Source organism: Antrostomus carolinensis, unplaced genomic scaffold (assembly GCF_000700745.2).
Source record: "Antrostomus carolinensis isolate BGI_N321 unplaced genomic scaffold, ASM70074v2 scaffold17041, whole genome shotgun sequence".
NCBI classification, from domain to species: Eukaryota; Metazoa; Chordata; class Aves; order Caprimulgiformes; family Caprimulgidae; genus Antrostomus; species Antrostomus carolinensis.
In genome coordinates, this window is record NW_010292174.1 from 39,731 (window position 1) to 39,988 (window position 258).

Below are 258 nucleotides of genomic sequence, written 5' to 3' on the forward strand. Positions count from 1 at the left end.
GTGAGTCTGGATAGGTTTCTCTTGTATGTCTGTGGTGGTGACTGGATGCTTTAAGAGACTGTTTGGTATTTCATTTTCTGCCATGTTTGAGATTAAAGCTAAACTAAAAATAAAAATTAATGGGCATGTGCATCCACCCCCAAAAAATCTTTTTTATTTGTTTGCTTAAAGGTGAGGTAATTTTCTATCCCTCTTGTCTTAGAAATGATACATGTTGTGGTTGGAAAAATTTACTGGTGAAAACCAGAATCTGATGTA

The 258-nt window shown here is 34.9% G+C and overlaps 1 protein-coding gene across 4 annotated transcripts in view; it reads left to right on the forward strand.

Moving 5' to 3' along the window:
* The window catches only part of CDK17 (cyclin dependent kinase 17), a 54,604-nt gene that overhangs the window by 36,952 nt on the left and 17,394 nt on the right, over positions 1–258 (forward strand). The gene's annotated exons all lie outside the window — the stretch shown is intronic.